Here is a 14118-nt window from a genome sequence, read left to right as displayed (position 1 = left end):
TGTAGGAGCTAACTGGGAAAGAAGACTCAGAGACTCAGCATTCAGTGTTCAGGCAGTAATTTAATTTAAATATGAGGCTTGTGTACTACCCTCCCTTGTTTTCAGATCTTCATTGTCACCCCAAGTTTTGTCTAGTACTCCCAAGCCCAATCTTCCTGATTTAACATTAATTCTTCTTGGTTCTGCCAGAGTTGGGTAAGGGCTATCATCTAAACTATATGATTAGGCAAGACAAAAGACCTGGGAAGTCTGATTACTACTCATGTAGGCATTCAGCCAATCATAATGTTTTCATCCATTCTGCAACCGTGCCTTCAGAGGTACCTGCTGTCTTGCATTTCTTACTTCCAGGGTATACTGTGAATGAATTAAATTGTCTTTTTACTAGGTTCTTCCTATTGTAATTATATCCGGCATAGCAAAGAAAGCTGAAACCTAAAAAGTTATTGCTTGTCCATTTACTTAGTGTTGTCCAAGTTTTGTTGAAATCTCTTTTCTACTGTCACTTCTTTTCCTATTCTTTGTTTTGGGGGATTTTTACTCTCCTTCCTATATGGTTTATTTAGTTAGGTTTGCAGAGTAAGCAGTGTGAATGCATGTCTTACATTTTTTTGATATTCAACTAGAGACTGCTAAATCAGTTTTAAAGCTATAAGTGACTTTATTTAAAATATATGATATGATTTGGCATTCAACATCACTGTGCTATTTCTCTGTTGATTCTTTTGGATTGATTTAGATATCATTTAGACCAGAAGAGCCAGACAGAGCAAAGCCTTAAGAGTCAACATCTTTACAAAATATATATTGTTCTGGGTAGAGATGCTGATCACGTGTGTCAGTTGAGAAACTTCCAGTGTTGTACTATTTCCAAGACCAAGTTAAATTCAAGCATTTAAAATATTACTATATAATTTGATCATATTAAATATGTGAAAATATCATTTAGTCAAAATAAAGACCCATCTCTAGACATCAAGTCATATGAAACACACTAAAAATATTTTAACTTGATAATTAACACTAGCATACTATGTATCATGTTAATTTTTTTTACACTTTCAGTTCTCATTGTTATGAAATATTGTTTATTATAGAATATTCTTATCTTTGCTTTATTATCATGGTTTATAGATATATTAAAATGTATCTATGATATTTACATAGAAATGCATATTCTTGATATTCAGTTTTATTTAAGCTATATATAGCCCTTAATACCTACTTACCAAGAAATTAGGAAAACATTCTTAATAGCTTACTCCAATTATTGCTTATGTGAATAAATTAAATCTTTCATTTCACTCAGTGATGCCTAATGTGAGAGCAGAGGTCCCACACAATCTAGCACTGCACTGGCTCTGCTTAGTTTTAAGTAGTGCACTTGTGAAAGGCACAAAACAATAGCATCCCTGCAAGAATCTAGTAGCTGCCTGTCTTCATCCCTGAGAAGACAGAAAGGGCTGAAGGGCTTTAGAATCCAAGCTATTTTCTGCCAACTTTGACCCTCCACAAAGGGTGTAGGGAAGAAGAAGGAAAGTAGAATCATGTCTATACTTTGGTATGTGATTTTTCTTCGAACTTGTACCATGTGAGAAAATGACCTACTGCCTTCAACGGCATGCAGGAAATCAGAATTAAATGCCAGATATCCAGATTAACACCAAAGAGGAGTCTGTTTATAGCCTATCTTTTATCTTAGTTATAACATATCTGGTATGCCTTTCATAGCCTATGAACAGAGTCTAGCTGCAGTGACCTCTGTCTGGCTTCTCTTTACTTTCTTGTTGCATGTGCCTACTTATTAGTCAAACACACGTCTCCATTGATTACATAGGACAATAGCTCCACTTAATTGCAGAGTTATATACATCAGTTGATTCAGAAATTCTCTGCAGTTGTTACTGATAAATGTCCTTTGTTAAAGTGGTCCCCAAATTACACACATATAACTTAAATAATTGGTTTGCTTAAAAGTGAGGGAAAAATTGTTTTCATTTCTATGGTCATCACCCCCATTAGTTTTATTTGACATACTTATATATGATAATAATTATAATCTTTACAGAATCTTGAAAGTTCTAAATTCATGAGAATGACTTTTTAAAATGTATAACACTAAAATCTTGAACCCTGGAACATAAAACAGAGCACCTCTTGTCATCATCAGCTCTGCTTTTTGCTTTAACTGAAAGCATCTTAGCGATCACACCTGCTTCAGTCTTACTTCTAAACCTAAACTAATACCCTCCTACCCATTTGTAATTTCTAACCATCTGCTTGACCAAGTCTTTGTGTTCCAGTTCCATTTATGCCAAGTTACATGGTATGGGAAGGTAAAGAGTAAAGAAAGCCTTACAGTGAGGATAGAGCAGTTGATGTAATTGTCTTTTTTGTATGATGGCCCATAAGTCTTAGACACTGGAGAAATACTACTGACATTATAACGTGAATCATATTTTTTTCATTTATGAATAAAGGAGAAGTAAAGAGGTAAAAGTGGTTTTTGAAGAAAACATTTTTTGGTGGAAATAAAACTTTTAAAAATTAAATACTATACAATCAATTTTTTAAAAGAGCCTTCCCTTAATGAGTAAGCTGTATCACAGAGTAATATTGAATCAATTACGTGAATTTGAGTGAGAAGAAGGGTATTTTACAAAGTGATAAAGCTTCTCAGTAGTCCTATTATATTTGGTTAAAGGACTGGATCATTAGTCACACTTCCACAGCACTTCCATTTTACAATGTGCATAGTTTAAGGTACAAAACCCTATTATGTATGTTTTTAAGGTTATGTTTAAAAATATTAATTTGCCTTGGTTTTCAGACATGCAAATATTTATACAAAGCAAAAAGTTGTGAATGGTTTAAACTGAAATAAATTCTAAGGTGATCTGTGTTAAAAATTAAGTTCTATATTGTAGATTTGACAATTAAAGGTCTGTAATTTCAGTGTTGTATTTGTTTGCTATAGAAAATAGACAACTACAGCAAACTTCAGTCACTTTTTCTAAATTTCTTAAAAGATTCTAAATTGCTGTATTCTTTCGTTACAAAAATTGTCTGCTTTAGATTAATAAGAAAAACAAAACACTAAACCCTGAAGTGAACTGCATAAGATATCAAGTCTCCTAGTGAGAAAGAAACAGAGTCAAAGGTATTGAATCTAAGCCAAGGTCCTTGTTTTGTCTTGAAAATTTGTACATAGCACGTTGCGTCAAAGCTTTGTTTCTTTTGTAAACTTTTGGAGATCATCTGTGACATTAATGCTGCCAAATTAAGTCACCTTTGAGGTCAGAAATCTAGCATTATATAGGGAACTTACTTGGGAGGTAGGACTATATTTCTGTTTATTAATTTATAATTAAGTATGGCTTTTTTATCTTGGAAATTTTTTTCCAAGGATTGTTTTCCTTCTGAATCTGAAAATGTAAGGATAACTTTTGTTGTTTTGCTTTATTTTATTTAATCCAGGAAATTAGATAATAGTTTTTTTTATTTGTTTACTTCTTTGCTTTCTTTTATTTTTAAATAAAGCCTGTGTATTACGCTTTCAAAAACTTTGGCTGTTATTTCCTTTCACAGTCTGTCTAGGTTGAGGCTGGCTGGCTTATAAGCTTCCTGTGGGTTGGGTTTTACATATGTATAGTAGTTTTTAGCTTATCTCTGAGAGAATTTTAGCTTCTGTTTCTTTTCTTATTAACTAAAATATACAAATTAAACCTTTATCTCAAAATATGAAAAAATATTTCCATTAAAAATTATCCAAGTTTGGTGTTTTGTTTTTGTTTTTTTTAAACATTGGAAGACAGGATCAGATTATTTTTAAAAGAATTTTACTTGCTAGGTCATAAGGATTGATGTACTTATTGTTAGTTTTCAATGTACCCACTATAGTAGATTCTTGGTATAGTTTCCAGGTTTCTTTGCAGTGAGAATGCATAGTATAATATGTTTGGGGCATTTTAGTTGCCTTTTCTTATGGAAAAATAGATGTGGGAGGTTTAAGCATTTGAGTAGGAAAAAGCAGGGGTTTTTTTTGTTTGTTTTTTTTTTAACATTTTTTTTTATTGTTACTGGTAGCAAAACCAAAATTTTCTTTAACAGTAGAAAACTTTCAGTTAATGTGAAAATCGCTTAGCTGAGTCAAAACAATAAGATGACTAATTTTGTGAAATTTTGAGAAACTTCTGAAAACCTCTGTGTTTATCCTTAGACTATTTGATTTGTCTATTGGCAACCAAATAATTATTAGAATATGATCTTGTTTGATCTCTTTCCTTCTCCAAAAGGCATTGATAAAATATCTTGGATAATTTCAAATTATTAAGGCATAGAAGACATTTTCTTAATAAAAGAATTGGGTCTTTAAAGCAATGTGAATAAAACTAAGCTAAAACATTAGTGACTTGATAAGTGTTTTTTATAAGAAAATGACTATTTGCATATGCAGTTTTGAATAGTTACTAATATAATATTCTTTATGAAAGTCTGCTTTACCAAGTGATCTGTGATAATAATAATAGAGGGCTAAAGATGGGGAGGATGGTTTATTCATAGTGAAGGTACTTGCCCATTATTTCCACTAAGGCATTAAATATATAAATGCCATGATTTTACCTAGTAAGTGTTTTTTGTTACACATGTCTGTAAATATAGAAATCTTATTTTGGTATATTATCAAATGTTATTCACATTATCAGCTTGTATTTCTGTATAAAAGGGAGAAAATAAGTGTGTAATTTACCTGGCAGTTGTGGACAATTTAAGGAGACATTCAAAGGAAATAGCTCTTAGAGAATTTTTATTTTGAACTCTACCTATAGTATTTCAGGTGTAGTTGATTTTTTTATATGAATAACTTGCTGTTAATGAGCATATTTATTGTATTAGAGCATAAAATGATTTTGTTTTCTTATTTTAAAACAATTTTATAAATAGCTTAACAATGAACTTTATTGCTATCTTAGCTAGTGCAGGGCCTGTACAAGTGATCTCAAAGTAAAATTAACCATAGTTGTCAGTGAGTAACTCCAATGGATTTACCACGAGGTAGTTATTTCTCCTGTCTCTTAAAAAGAAAGCCAGATTATATTCTGATATATCTAATGCTAACAAAGTCTTTTTTCTTTTTAAGAAGGTTTTTGTTTTTTCTACTATCATGTACTACTGTTTGTGCTTACATATAAATTGAATAAAACACATGTTGCTCTAAAATAGACTTCAGTTGGTTCAGCACATCTTTGTCAACTTCTTGGCCAGGAATGAACTGTTACACACTAGGGTTAATTGCTGGAGATATTCAGAATTTTTCCTTTGGAGAGAGAATATAACTCTTGGAAGAGCTGCTTGTTTACTTCTCCATAAATTAGGTTCTGTTCTGTTCTGTTCTGGGTGTATACATATATATCAGGTCTTTGCCAGTGAAAGACTAGATTGTATTGAAATCTTAAGATTTTTTATGATGATAGTGTTTCACAAGCACAGAAAAAGAAACAGTTCTAACAGGTGGTTAATATTAACCATCATTAACATTTCACTATATTTTAATTCTTAGAATTGGAAGTAATTTCAGTGCATGAGATTGAAAAGATTAATAAAAGCATACAAATGTACTTTATACATCGTAAATTTGTATGTGCTTTAGATTCTATTAAACTCCAGGACATAATGTACTTTTTTCTAGAGTGGGGGGTTCTGAATTTTCTAAAATGTTAACTTTTATCAAATAATATGTATTTTATATATATATACACATATATATTATTACAAATATATTTATATGTAATTTATATAGACAAAAAGTACTAAAAGTGTTTTAGCTGTTAATTTTGGCTTTAAAACTTTATATTTTAAAATATAATGCTTAGCCCTGGCCAGTTTGGCTCAGCGGTTAGAGCGTCGGCCTGTGGTACAGAGAGACCCGGGTTCAGTTCCCGCTAAGGGCACGTACCTCGGTTGCAGTTTGTCCCCGGCCCTGGTTGGTCGTGCGGGTGGCAGCCACTCGATGTGTCCCTTCACATTGATGTTTCTGTCTCTCTCTCCCTTCCTCTCTCTCCCTCCCACTCTATCTGTACAAAAAAAAATGGAAAAATGTCCTCGGGTGAGGATAAAAAAAAAAAAAAAAAAAAAAATATAATGCTTATACTACTGATTCATCAATTATAGTAAATGATTTTTCTTTCTTAAACTATTCCATCCTCTGTGCTTCCTCTCCATTATGTTCTTAATGTAGTTTACAAATTTTGCTGAAATCAGTATTCAGTGATTATACCTGTATAAATATATTTTGTGAGCATTATAAGGTATTATAACTTCTTTTGCAATGTTTTCATTAATTAATGAATTCTTAAAATTTACTCTGTGTGTGTGTGTGTGTGTGTGTGTGTGTGTGTGTGTGTGTAATTAATTCCACTAGCTTTTCAGTATAGTTTTACACAGAGTCACTTTTAATTTCTTTTAACTGAGGTCCTCTTCTTGGAGACCTCAGTTGTCTGGGCTGGTTGCTCTTCAGGCCTACTGTACAACTGTCATCCTGGGACTTTTGTTGTCATTGTAGGAATTTCCTTTTCTTTTCTCCCAAGTTCAGTCTTCAGTATCCAGGATTCAGTGTTTTTGTCTACCTTGGTTTGTTCAAATGTTCTGGTGCTGCTTTCTGCCAAAGTGGGCATAACCAACAAGTTTTAGACTTCACAGTTTTGAAAGTGCCTAACTGCTATACTCTCATTTATTTCATTGGTAATTTTAAGTTATCAATATTTTTCTTCATAATTTTGAAGATGTTGCTCCATTGTCCTTTACCTCAAAAGTGGCTTCAAAAAAATACAATGTCTTGTAATTTAATCTTTCATATGTGACTTGTTTTTCATCTCAGTAAGTTTTTACTTTTATCTGGTTTCTGAAGGTTCACAATCAGGTACTTTATTGGGATTTTAAAAAAATTTTTTTATTTTTTATTCATGCAGGGCTTTTGGTAGGCTCTTTTAATTTGGAAACTGAGTTTGGAAATTATTTCTTCTGTCTGATCATTTATTTCCTTCTGTAATTTTCCCCACCCCATTTCTCTTTCTCTTTTGTTAGATAGTTTACCTCTTGGACTGATCCTCTTGTGTTAATGCCCTTTCTGCTTGATGGAACTTTTCCTCAACTTTATCTTTCAAATCTAGTTTTAAAAATTTTGTCTGTCCCATTTTTAATTTTTATAAGCTTTAAAAAAAATTTAACATTCCTTTTGTATAGCATTTTGCTCATGTTTCAAACATGAATTTATCTTTGCTTAGCTTTATGAAACATAGATGTATCTCATACAGATAATCTGTGCATAAAAATCATATGTGTGTATCTATATATGAGTTACATTCTGCTGTCTTTATCATTTCTCTTCTCTAAGTTACACTTTCTCCCCTTGCCCTTTCTCTTCTGTCCTTTACATAAAATGCTATGATACAGAGGTTGGTAAACTGTGGTTTGCTGAATGTGAGCTCCATCCTGCTTATGTATAGCTCTTGAGCTGAGAATGGTTTTTAAAATTTTAAAGAGTTGTTTAAGAAAAGTAAAAAACAGAGGAATATGCTGCAGAGACGGTATATGGCACACCAAGCCTAAAATATTTACTATCTGGTCCTTTATAGAAAAAGTTTTCTGATCGCTGCTCTAATATCTGTGGATTCTTGGCTTTCCTTTCATATTTAAGAGTCAGACACTAAAAGCAATTTGGAAACTATGTAAGTAGGGCTTGGTTAGCTTCACTGAAGAATGACTTGGTGATGCTGAGCTGATTTTGTTTTAGGTAGCCCATCATGTTCATCTTCTCTTGGGCCTTTGGTTTCTGTAGAGGAGAGTCTCTAATCACCAGCCTGGGGCATACAAGCCTGTTGCACATGTTTCAAAGGTATTACTTTTGAGTATGTAGATTTCCACTTAAGTTTTCTGTTTTGAGTACAGGTACCTTAATCTAAACTCTCTGTACCTCAGATTCAGTTTCTTTAGAGGCTCATCTTAGTCTTTTGCTGGAGTCAGAGTGGAGTTTGTTACCTGGCTGCACAGGAGTCCAGTTTCTACTTAGAGGTCAGTTCATACTTCTGATTTTAGTTTATACCACACTGCTGCGTTTTGTAGAATCTTGTACCTCTTAGATTTATTTTTATGGGAAAGGTTAAAGATTTAAACGCAATTAAGAATTGTATCCAAAGTAAAATTAACTTAGCTTTTTGTCCTTGTGTACATCGCCATATTAGAAGTTTTGTATTTTCTTAAGTTATATAGAAAACATCGAGTTATTGCAGAGAACTACACTACAAAGACATCTTTAATTTTCAATACAGCCCTGTGAGGTGGTGGATGTATTAGTTACATTTTACAAATGAAGAAATTGGAAGCAAAGATAGATTAATTAACTTTATGTGGAGGATCACATAGTAAGAGTAGAACCAAGATTCAGCCAGACAATCTAAGATCTAGAGAGTGCTTTCTTTACAACTCTGTCACACTAGAGTATGATGTACTTGGCAAGTAAATTATAGTAGCAAGAGCTGTGAGTTTAGAAGAGGAAGATAATGGTCTGGGCTGGAGAGTAAAGGTAAGCTTCATGAGAGATGTAGAGCTTGAGTTGAGTCTTATTAGGTAGATGGAAGGGAAGAGGGTAGTTCTGTTGATAGGTTATGACCCCAGACGACAGAGCTGTTACATTTAGGAGGTGGTAAATACACCATTCGGATTTAAGTGGAGGTTTGGGAACTACTGAATGAAAGCTTGGCCAGATGATAGTATTAATATAGTACAATGAAGGCTGGGGCAGGAGGGGAGTGGGGAGAAAGGATCAATGGGAGAAAAAAGAGGGGACGACATCTGTAATACTCTCAACAATAAAGATACATTTAAAAAAAATCTTTATACAAATAAAAATAGATTGTTTTATGTATTTTGCATTGTGGGTTATGGGAAGGTTCTGTTTTAACATGGGACTCAATAAATACTTGATTTTAAGATGTATCCAGTATTCAATATGAATTGAGGGTGTAGGGATTATACAATATTAGGTGTTTGTGGTGTAGGATTATATTAAAGTATTAATGATATAAGGAAAATTATGCTTCATAGATAAGGTTGCATCTAGTTTTATGGGTTTTTTTTTTCTTTACTATTGAAATATTTTGTAATTTATTTCTGTGGAAGCAAAGTTTGGTAGTGGGTGTAATCTTTGAGAAATTTTGTTTTGATCGTTTGATATCAGTTTTGGCTAAAGATATTATTTTGCTTTTTAGTGTAAGTAAATGAGGTGGAAAATGTCCCTTTGTAGACTCCAGTATTCATTTTCAGTACAGAACGAAGCAGCGGTTTTCCTGCCTGGGCTTAGGGCCCTGGCACTGAGAGAGATCATAACGAGATCTCAAAAGCAGTTTGGTTGTGATTCTGGAGTTTTTATATTTTGTTTTTTTCCTTAGTCTCCCAGTTTGTAAGTTTGTCTTTATAATGCCAAGAAACAGATGGACATGTTATGTTTCATACTAGTAAAAGGAACCACCAGCTTTATTTCTTTTATTTTTAGGGTTTGGAGAAGAAATAAGGAAGGAACATGGGATTTAGAATATCCCAAAGGGAAAAGTTTGAGCATCTGTATTCTAAACTCTTATCACCACTCTTCTTAACCAGTGTTTAGTGTTTCATAATTCCATCTTGAACGTTGAAAGTTAGATGAAGTTTCTCTTAAGACTTATGAAATTTGTTCTTGCTGTCTTAGAAAACTTGATGCTCAGAGATAGATTGTCTACATCATTATAACAAAAACTACTGTTTGCATGGAGAAAAGTTTCAGTAGTCCTATTTATTTAAAGAGCACATGTTTTGTTTGTTTGTTTGTTTTTGGTACGTGCCCCTAGCAGGAACTGAACCTGGGACTCTCTGGTCCGCAGGCCAACACTTCAACCGCTGAGCCAAACCAGCCAGGGCTAAAGAGCACATGTTTCTTTCTTTGTTATATACTTTCATATTTTTACACTTAACCTGGCTTCAACTTTCACAGAAATGATTAATATCACTCATTAATCATAAATAAAATGAGGTTATATTTTTTAAATTGCTTAATTTTTTAAATAATTGTGTATTAGATTCATATGTTTTCTCCTATGAGAAGTTAGAAAGTTTAAACAGAGAAGTCTTAACTTTGTAGTTTCTTTATTAATTGCACTGCTAAAAAATAAATCATAATGTAAATTTAAAATACAATGTGTTTATTATCTTGGTTAATTAGAAAACTATTCCAGAAGCTTAGATTATGTAAGATAGTTTAGATAAATGCTTTGCAACCTTTTTTTCTGCCTACACACACAGCTGGCTCCTGTCATCAAACTCCATATATTTTTAGTAGGTTAATGGGATGAGTTTGCACTGACGTTTGGGGAGGTCCTGCCTTGATCTCCTCTAGCTGGAAACTTGAGTTCTGTCAGAGTCCTGTCTTGGATATATAGTCTTCACAATTTTCTCCTTGGAAAGTCTTTACTTTAAGCAATAATAGATGACAAGTGTTTGTCTTTGTTGTGAAAGCAAAAGTTCAGAAACTCTGAAATGAATTATATTCTTATTGAAAAGGAGAAAATAATAGTGATAGGATGTATGCAATAATTAAGTTGTAGAAAAATTTTTTTTAATTTTCATTACATCTTAAAATGACATGGAAAGTAAATGTACTTTGTTAAACCCCCATTAATCGTTCTAATTGAAATTGATATTCTATTAATTTGACAATTCTAGTTAAGCTTAATAATATAAAATTATGCTAACTTCTGCAGTGATGCAGTATACTCTTACTGCTTATAAATGATTTAGTAGCTATTAGCCAAAATAGGAAGAAGTTTCACAAATATGTTTAGGGAAAACTTATACTATGAGATTAACTTTTTAACTAAAGTAGGGTTTCAGACTTCTGTATTGTTCTGTAACCAGAGTACTGCAGAATTAAACTGAGCAAGAAAACCTTGTGTTATGGTGCTGAATATTTGCTGGGGGTAATAATTGTAAACCAGTGTCATTTGCTTGTTTATTAGTTTTATTTCTTACTTTGAAGAGGTGATTTATTCAAATACTGGACATATGTATATGTATGTATTTGTATATATATAACTGGAGTTATGGTAAATATAAGAAAACATTTAGAATGAAAGTAACAGACCCGGTAATTGTCTTCAGAAGGTAAATGCCGAAGCGCTGTGTATGTGTTTTTGGTTATATGTATTCTAAAGCGCTTATTCATTATAGCAAATATGAAAACATGCAGAGGTCTTTTTAATCAAAAAGTTCAGAGGTTATATCTAGCTTTTCATTATCTGGTTTTGTTTTGTCTTAGAAGCAAATGAGGTACTTTGTAAAATGTAGCATTATGCCTGGAGGGTGTGGCTAGTGGTTGAGGGTAAACCCATGCACCAGGAGGTTGCCAATTTGATTCCAGGTCAGGGTACATGCCTAGGTTGTGGGCCAAATCCCCAATAGTGGTTGTGCAGGAAGCACCCAGCCAATCGATGTTCTCTCTAGTCAGTGTTTCTCCCCCCCCCCCTTCTTCTCTCTCTAAAATCAATAAAGAAAACAATTTAAAATGTAGCATTATAAGTAATAGCATTATAATAGTCTATAAAGAAATATATTAAAAAGTTGAAACCACTTCCTACTACAGCAGTTTTTAGATCGTACCTCCAACTTACATGTAGATTGTATTCTAAAATGTTTTGGAATGAAAAAATTTTTAAAGAGAAATAATGTTATAAATGTAGACCCTGCCCTGGGCGGAGGAGTGGGGGAAAAATTAACCCATGAAAGTTTATTTGGTATATGGTGTAGTATACAAGACCATATTTTTTTCAATGAACATGTTAATGCTAATCAGTAATTACAGGAACAAATTTGAGAAAGTATTTATCATGGTATTTGAGAAAAAACAGAAATTTGTGTTATGGGGACCTTAGCTAGAGTGGAATTAACTGAGGTGAAAATAGTGAAAAGCAGGTAAAGGGATGATACTCATTGAAAAATGAGATGCTTGACTAAAGGAGGTTAATGAAGTTATTTCTCATCACACACTGTTTGGAGGGCCTGGTTGCCCCAGGAATAGGTGGGTAAAGATGAGCTATTTCTGTTCTTTTGTTGTTGTTATTGTTGTTGACGTTTTAAAGGGAGAGTTATCCACCAAAGCCTTAATAAAAACCCAGATATCCTTTAAATTTAAAACCATAATGGAAAGTAATTTCTATTTTTGTTATTACCAATGATAAAAACAGATCTTAGACTAAAACCTTTTCTGTATTGTTTTCTACTTTGAGTATATTGTCCCAAGGAAACAGTGTTGTTTTTGATATTGTTCTTCAGAAGATCTATTTACCATTAAAACATACAATTAATAATATTTCAGCTTACCTAAACTACTGTTTAAAACATTATTTCTATGGCAAAATTTATTCACTGATTGGTTGAGTACCTATTATGTGCCAGGCAGTCTTCTTGGTGCTCTAACTACAACAGTGAATAAGAGACAAGAATCCTTGATATCATGGAGTGTACTGTCTAGTAGTGATTTATTTCCATTTTTAAGTTCCACCTGAAAGTTGCCAAACACTCATCTACTTTTAATACCTTCCAGTTGCCTAACTTAGGATAGGTGCTGTAGCTAGAAGCAGCTAGGACTCTAGATTTATATCTAATATCCTAAGTAGTGTCTAACAGTAGAGAGGGGAATAACTGTACTAACTGTTTTTGAATAGGGCAACAAAGGACAGCTTTTTTTTTTGCTTTTTTTCAAGAATTGGTTTGTTGGTGTTTAGAGAGAGAGGAAGGGAGAGAAACGATGTGAGAACATAACGTTGATCGGCTGCCTCCTGCATGACCCCCATCAGGGACAGAGCCCCCAACCTGGGCATTTGCACTGACTGGCAACACTGGCCAGGGCAGGACAGCTTCCTTTTAACGAGTAAGGACGAGAGTCTTTATCCTTGCCCAGCCATTCCTGAATAAGACTTCTTCTGATTGTGAGAATACTTGGACTATTTAGTTATTTACTTCTGCCACAGCTGCTCTCTTTATAAAAGATTTCATGTGTGACTGCTAAACTACCACATTGCTTGCATGCTGCGTACAGTTTGGTAGAGGCAGTGTAATAAATTGTTAAGTGAACAGGACTCATCCTGATGGCCTAGAAATCCCAACTGCCTCTAATCTAGCTGTGTGATCTTGGGCAAATTACTGAATTTGTCTGTGCCAGAGTTGTTTTTTTTCCAATCTATAAAGGTAGTGATAATAGCTGGATAATGTGAGGATGAAATGAGTTCATTGGTAATGCCTAGCACTAAGCAGTTACTATGAGGCAGTTATTATTTTCCATGCTTGACATATAATTTATGTAAAAGATGCTTTTCTGTATATTTTTGCCAAGTATCTTATTTTATTTGGTGGGTTTATGTCTTCAAGGAGAACAACTTGGTATAATGGGAATCTGTGTTCTAGTTTGGATCATTCATTGATCTGATCTTTATTTGATCAATTAGTGAGGGAGAGTTCAGGTAAAATAATCTCTAATATTTTTGATAGGTTTGCATGTTGGACCTCTGGCTGTTTTTGAGTACTCAGCTGTAACTTGTTTTCTGTTTATTCATACTGTGAAATGATGAACTAGATACTTAGTTTTTGTACCACAGTTTACTAGTGGGTATTAGGAGTTCTCAAATTTTGAGTTATTGGATGATTTACAGATGATTCCTGTGATTTGTGTTTGTGTGTTCAATCTAAATATAAACTACTACATAAACATGTCCAATAAAAGATACTTTCATAATATAACCTCTACCTTGGCTTTTCATGTCACTGAGAAACCTATGTCATAAAATTTCTATAATAACCTCCTAGTAAAATTTAAGTCATACAAACTAGAAATACATTCTTTTCCTAATTACAGCCTAATCTGTGTATGTGAACTTAAACGTTAAGGACTTTAGTTAGATTTACTTCTTTTTTATGTCCTGTATCTTAGAAGACTATTCAGATTTTCATTAGTTTTTTTCACTTTTTTCCAAAGGGCATCTCGTAGATGAGCATGTTGTAGAACCAAAATACATGTTATAGTTAAATTTTATTGGA

At 33.1% G+C, this 14118-nt stretch overlaps 1 protein-coding gene across 9 annotated transcripts in view; it reads left to right on the top strand.

Annotated features, from left to right (window-relative positions):
• The window catches only part of TMEM161B (transmembrane protein 161B), a 68272-nt gene that overhangs the window by 41559 nt on the left and 12595 nt on the right, over positions 1 to 14118 (top strand). Inside the window, exons 1-2 of one of the 9 annotated variants that reach the window (XM_036280254.1) lie at positions 7837 to 7894; positions 7978 to 8070. The exons of the other annotated variants lie outside the window; for them this stretch is intronic. The gene's annotated coding sequence lies outside the window, so the exon portion shown is untranslated. Of the gene's footprint in view, positions 1 to 7836; positions 7895 to 7977; positions 8071 to 14118 lie in introns of those variants that run through there. 9 annotated transcript variants of the gene reach the window in all.

The sequence above is a fragment of the Molossus molossus genome, unplaced genomic scaffold (assembly GCF_014108415.1).
Source record: "Molossus molossus isolate mMolMol1 unplaced genomic scaffold, mMolMol1.p scaffold_m16_p_3, whole genome shotgun sequence".
In the NCBI taxonomy this organism is placed as follows: Eukaryota; Metazoa; Chordata; class Mammalia; order Chiroptera; family Molossidae; genus Molossus; species Molossus molossus.
The sequence above is the reverse complement of the archived record's forward strand: the minus strand, read 5'-3'. Positions and strand labels throughout refer to the sequence as shown.